The following is a 6,000-nucleotide window of genomic DNA, read 5'->3' as shown; positions in this document are numbered from 1 at the left end:
ACAGCAGCCATGCACAAGAGGAGTGCTAACGACAGCCTTAGCTAAAAACTCAATTAAAATCACTGTCTTTTCACCACATTAGTTCTGGGTGTGCCATAAGGGGGCATTTTGGCAGAACTTTGTTGAAGTTATTTGAGGAAGAAAGTGGAAAAGCATGTTCAACAAAAGGAATGAATCCAAGCCAAATCCCCAGTGATCTTTTCTTCTTTCTGCTAAGTGGTTACATGTGTTTTATAGCTCAGCATCCAGCTAAAACTTTCAAGGAGATTTCTGTGGGGTGTGCTGGGAGTGCTGACTCAGAGCAGCTTTTGCAGTCTATTCAGTGAAAACATCTGGTAGAACTCTGATTTACACTTGTTTGAAGAGAGAAGAGCAGGTGCATGTATTACTGCAGTGGGAAGCTGTGGAAAGAAGGGTCATTTTCACACCCCATTTCTCATCAGGGTGTCTGCTATGGCTTGGGAGCTGTCACTTCTGGGACTGTTACCCTTCAAAAGCTTCATTTGCCCCCCTCAGCACATGAACCTTAGATAACCTCCTTTCCATCTTCTGAAAATGTGAAAGTACAGTTTCCTTCTCACACAGGATAATTGGTATCACTAATGAAGGATTTGTCTCATTGAGGCAAATACTCTGTTTCAACCTGCAGAATATAATTAGATTAGATTAGATTTACTGTATTTATTTAGCTGAATGGAACAGATCCTGCCATGAAATAGAAATATCCATCCACTTTGGAACTCAATAACTGATTTAAATTGTCGAAGCTTTTTCCTACAAAACCAGTCTGACCCAATAGATCCACTTAGAAGAAGAGTTAGGTTCTGGTCTGCTTTCCATGCCAACTCACTACAATCCCAGAAGATGAGAGAGTCATTGTGAATCTGCACCTCTGGTGTCAGTGCTGATCAAGACTGAAGACCAGTTCTGTGGCAGGTGCGAGCCTGAATGAGTGCCAGTTGAACTTTTCCTGATAAATGGTTTTCAACACATTTCCATGAGAAAGACAACGAAGAGGCTAATGCACCTCTTCTCAGAGAATAGGCTGAAAGAGCTGAGACTGTTCAGTGTGGAGAAGAGGAGTCTCAGGGAGATCTCATCAATGTAAACAAATACCTGCTAGGGAGGCAGATTGTTTTCAGTGGGTCCCAATGAAAAGACAAGAGGCAATAGATGCAAATGAAATAAGCAGTATTCCACTTAAGCATCAACATTTGTTTGTTTTCTTACTTGCTTGTTTTACTGTGAGGGTTGATGAACACAGGCAGAATTTGCCCAGAGAAGTTGTGGAGATGGAGGATCCTGCCCCTCTGCCCCTCTGTGCTGGTGAGGCCTCATCTGGAGTACTGCATCCAGATGTAGAGTCCTCAGTACAGGAGAGACATGGGCTTACAGGAGCACATCCAGAGAAGGGTCACAAAAATGATCCAAGGGATGGATCACCTCTCCTATAAGGGCAGGCTGAAAGAGCTTGGACTGTTTACTCAGGAGAAGAGAAGGCTCTGGGGAGACCTGATAGTGGCTGTTTGGTATCTAAAGGGGGTGATAAGAAAGAAGAAGACAGATTCCCTAGCAGGGTCTGTTGTGATAAGACAAGGGGAAATGGTTTCAAACTATAAGAGGGTAGATTTATACCAGATATGAAGAAGAAGTTTTTTATAATAAACGTGTTGAGGCACTAGAACAGGTTGCCCAGAAAAGTGGTGGATGCCCTGTCCCTGGGTACACTAAAGGGCAGCCCGAATGGGGCTCTGAGCCTGATCCAGCTGTATGTGTTCCTGTTCACTGCAGGGGAGCTGGACTAGACGGCCTTTAAAGATCCTTTCCAACTCAAACAATTCTATGATAAGAAGATGCAGTGGGCCATTGAAATAAAAGGTTTAATTTCAAGGATTTGCTTTCCCAACGGGATGTCATTTCTATTCAGTTTAGGAGAAATATTGGTAAAATAAATCTACTGATAAGTCCCAAATACAATCTATGAAGTATATAGCAGAAGAAAGGATGAATAATACCACTAGACACTGTAATATCACAAAATATGGCTGAAGCTGGGAAGCTTCAGGGAGGAAGAGAGGAAGGGAGGGAGGGAGGGAAGGTGGGAAGAGAAGGAAGGAAGAGAATGAAGGAAGAGAAGGAGGGAGGAAGGGAGGAAGGGAGGGGGGAAGGGAAGAAGGAGGGGGGAGGGAGGGAGGGATGGAAGGAGGGAGGAAATAAGTGAGGAAGGGAGGGAGGGAGGGAGGGAGGGAGGGAAGGAGGGAAGGAAGGAAGGAAGGAAGGAAGGAAGGAGGGAAGGAAGGAAGGAAGGAAGGAAGGAAGGAAGGAAGGAAGGAAGGAAGGAAGGAAGGAAGGAAGGAAGGAAGGAAGGAAGGAAGGAAGGAAGGAAGGAAGGAAGGAAGGAAGGAAGGAAGGAAGGAAGGAAGGAAGGAAGGAAGGAAGGAAGGAAGGAAGGAAGGAAGGAAGGAAGGAAGGAAGGAAGAGAGGAAGGAAGAGAGGAAGGGAGGGAGGAAGAGAGGAAGGAAGGAAGAGAGGAAGGAAGAGAGGAAGGAAGAGAGGAAGGGAGGGAGGGAGGGAGGGAGGGAAGGAGGGAAGAGAAGGAAGGAAGAGAAGGAAGGAGGGGGGGATGGAGGGGGGAGGGAGGTGGGGAGTGGAGGGGAAGCGAGAGAGGGAGGTGGGGCAGGGAGGGGGGAGTGGGGGAGGGAGGGAAGGAGGGGGGGAGGGAAGGGGGAGGGGGGGGGAGGGAGGGGGGGAGGGAAGAGAAGGAAGGAAGAGAAGGAAGGAAGAGAATGAGGGAGGAAAGGAGGGAGGAAAGGAGGGAGGGGGAGAGGGAGGAGGGGAAGGGGGGGAGGGAGGCGGGGAGTGGGGGGGAAGCGAAGGAGGGGGGACTGGGGGGGGGGGGAGGGGGGGAGGGAGGAAGGGAGGGAGGGACGGAGGGAGGGAGGGACTGAGGGAGGGAGGGAGTAATTTGAATATTTCATGAAACTGTTAAACAGTTCTGGGATGGACTTGTAGCATTATGATGGTGTGAGAAAACATTTTGACTACTGGAGCCCACCAGGTCAGTAACCAGTCAGTGCCTCTTTGTGTTTGCAGACACCTGCTGCATTCGTGTTTGTGTCTTGATGGCTATTTTTCTCATTTCAGGTGCATTCACTCTGTTGGAACATCGAATGTGCTTTAGCACACAACTATTATTTTAAAACACCTACTCTCACCCACAATGAACAAATAGGCTGTAAAAGCAAGAGTGACTTTCTTTGTGCATGTATGTGATGAGGTCTCTTACCTGGAAAGTGACCTTGCCACCCATTGTTCTCCTTGGCTTTTAGCTCAGCAAGTACAATTTCTGTCAATTACCAGGCAGTAGAAAATACGACTGTGGCTTAATTAGAGAGCAAAGAAGCACAGCACATTGTTTCTGAATTCAGGAATGTGACTGCAGTGTTCAAAAGGCTTTTGTGTATATCTTGCTCCAGGGGTGCAGCATTGTGCTGAAAGTGCTTAGGCTCACACGATGTAGGAACCCTTGGTGTGGGGTCTCTGGACCCTCAGTACTCGCTAGAGACATAACAGCACACCAATGTGGTTAAAAGCTATTAGTCTACTTTATTGTTAAGCACTACTTTATTTATACATATTAACAGAGCATTCTGCAAAACACCCTTCAATCGTTCACGCAGACGCTTATCCAGTCAGATCCGTGAGACGTTCTTTGTTCTTCAGAAGGTGTCCTTGGTTCTCATACTGCTTATCTTGCTCCACAGCTGCTGCTCTGAACAGTTTTTTCTTGTGTTCCCACACATTGGTCATGCTTTCGGGACTATAAGGGTCCAGCGGTGGGTACTCAACGTTGTAACTGGAGAAACAGCACACCCGAGTTAGATCTGGTAACTGTCCATTGGTGCTTGCCTTTGCACTGCTCTACAGAGACCCTCAGAGCAGATAAGCTGAAGTGCCATGGGCCATGCAGGCATCCATCAGCACCCAGCTCTTAAGCCCCCCTGTGAACAGCCTCAATCTGCCTCACGTGTATGACTCAACAATATTAAGAATTCAAGACCGAAAGATAATTCAAACTGAAAAACAGACCAGGGCACTAGGGATTTGTCTTGAAAGTTCTTGAAAACTCAGAGAGGTGGGGAAAACTTGAAAACTTACTGGAAGGATGCATATATTGTGTGTATCCTGCCTTACAGCTGGGCTGTCCTTGTGGGGAAAAGCTTACCCTTATCTCCATTTGAAGGACTCTTGTTCAACTTCTGCCCATTGTCTCCTGTTCTGTCAAGCTGTGAAGGGGCTGGTTCCATCTCTTGCCATACAATCAGGAAGCTTTCAGGCTCTGGTGCTCCCTGAAGCTTGATGCCACCTGGAAGCTTGACAAGAGTGTCCATCATATTTTTCCAGCTCATTAATATAGAAGCTCATCTCCATGCCCCAAGGAAATCCTAACATTAATTAGTCTAAATCTGACTAATATAGCTACCTTGAGAATTGCTCTAATGCAATTGCATGGGAAGTGAACAAATATTTTCTCCTATTAATTTTGAATTTCAAATGTAGTTTCACTGAATGCTGTATTGATCTTCTGCTCAGAGGGAGAAAGGAAAAGACATGGATGACTTATTTTTCCTGTTCATACTTAGCATACTTTTATTAGTAATAGTATTTCTCAGTATTCTAGAGTCATAGAATCATTGAAGTTGGAAAAGACTTCTAAGATGATCTAGTCCAGCTGTCCACCTACCACCAATATTAGCCACTAAATCATGTTCCTTAGTACCATATCTACATGGTTCTTGGACACCTCCAGGGATGGTGACTCCATCAGCTCCCTGGGTACCGTGTTGCAGTGACTCGCAACTCTTTAGGAGAATAAACATTTTCTAATATCCAACCTGAACTTCCCCTGGTTCACCTACAGGCTATTCCCCCTTATCCTACCACTGTTACCTGGGAGAAGAGGCCAATACCCACATCCCCACATCCCCACAACCTCCTTTCAGGGAGTTGCAGGGAACAATAAAGTCTCCCCTGAGCTTCCTCTTCTCCAGAATGAACAATCCCAGCTCCCACAGCTGCTACCTGTAAGACTTGTGCTCCAGACCTCTCTCAGCTCCGTTGCCCTTCTCTGAACAGGCTCCAGGGCCTCAGTGTCTTCCTTGTAGTGAGGGGCCCAATACTGAACACAGTACTCAAGCTGTGGCCTCACCAGAGCTGAGCACTGGGGGGACAATTGATATACTCTTTCTGTGTATATTCTGCTGTGTTTTTTCTAATTGTTGTCTTCTCCCTAAACACTCCCTGCTTATAAAACATACAGGGATTTTATTTTATTTTTTGTTAACAGGGCAATTTAAAAACATGAGTAATACACAGATTTGTTCAAGATTAAAAAAAAAAAATCAGATCTAACTTCACGTGCTCCACTGCTCAGTATATAATTAAAGGTAGGATTAAGCAACTAAAATAAAGCATGATGGTTAGTTTTGACTGTGAACATTAGTGACACCTGGAACATGAACAAAGGGAGAGTAGCATTTGTCACCTATTAAGGTAATCTAATCTTTAAGTGTCTTGAATCTTCCTTTTTTAATTTTGGTGTCCTCTGGACAATGGGGTGACACCTAGTTCACCCCTCTGGCCAAGTACTAAAGATAGATGCTCTCTTTCTATATTGTCACTTAGTTCTTTTGCATCCTATTAGTTGTCTGACTTCATAAATCACTATTTGATGTGAAAGAGAAACTTTAAGAGAATTAATAATGCTGGGTAATTTTCTTGGGCAAAGACAGTGAGTTTAATATTCCAAAGAGGATATAGGAGTGTGTGAATACACATGTGCAAATAAAGACACAACATAAAAATTGCATAATTTCATTTTATGTTTTATATACTTCTGTATCTGTTCCTCCTGCAGCAGAAAAAAATGCCTTTGTTTTCTCCAACTACATTATTTTTGCATGCTACTGCTTTTTAGTGTTATAATAATGTGATCGCCAT

This window comes from Tympanuchus pallidicinctus, unplaced genomic scaffold (genome assembly GCF_026119805.1).
Source record: "Tympanuchus pallidicinctus isolate F22 unplaced genomic scaffold, pur_lepc_1.0 scaffold4, whole genome shotgun sequence".
NCBI lineage: Eukaryota > Metazoa > Chordata > Aves > Galliformes > Phasianidae > Tympanuchus > Tympanuchus pallidicinctus.
This window is presented reverse-complemented; position numbering follows the sequence as displayed.